The sequence below is a fragment of the Chrysochloris asiatica genome, unplaced genomic scaffold (genome assembly GCF_000296735.1).
Source record: "Chrysochloris asiatica unplaced genomic scaffold, ChrAsi1.0 scaffold00084, whole genome shotgun sequence".
NCBI lineage: Eukaryota > Metazoa > Chordata > Mammalia > Afrosoricida > Chrysochloridae > Chrysochloris > Chrysochloris asiatica.
The window spans coordinates 2,620,445-2,620,994 of record NW_006408602.1 but is presented as its reverse complement, the minus strand read 5'-3'; the positions used below and the strand labels follow the sequence as shown (position 1 = coordinate 2,620,994).

Below are 550 nucleotides of genomic sequence, written 5' to 3'. Positions count from 1 at the left end.
ACTGTGGTTCTAGCAATAATAAATTTAAAGAATGAATATAAAAAGTAAAAAAAGACAATAGACACCAAAGAGTTGTTCATTTGAATGAATTCACAATAACTAAAATGTGGTTACATGGTATAAAAATATTGTCCTCTTTCTGTTAATTTATTCATTATATGGGGTTTTGGAAATGTGGCAGATTGCAAACTACTGAATGTGCCAAAGATTTTGGAGTCTTAAGATCACATCAAGGGTGTATTTCTAGAGTAAGGAAAATTTTAAGTCCAGATTCAGAATTTTTAGTCTAGACCCTAGTTGGTTAATGTCTAATGTATATGAAATAAAACACTTTTTGCTAGTAATTTAATGGTCCAATGAGTGTAACAGTAACTGCTCAGTGCTTTTTACTGCCTATATAATTAAGTACAACCTTTTTATCATGCTCTTTAGTGTATTTCACATACTGCATGTGCTTAACCCATGTGGAAGCCATGTCTGACTTCCTCTGGCTTCAAAAGGGGGAAAGAGAATCAAACTCAAAATCACCCAAGGCCGATTTCTATGAAGC

At 32.9% G+C, this 550-nt stretch overlaps 1 protein-coding gene across 3 annotated transcripts in view; it reads left to right on the top strand.

Moving 5' to 3' along the window:
* GRIK2 (glutamate receptor, ionotropic, kainate 2) overlaps positions 1-550 on the top strand; it is a 960,410-nt gene that overhangs the window by 79,489 nt on the left and 880,371 nt on the right. The window lies entirely within an intron of this gene.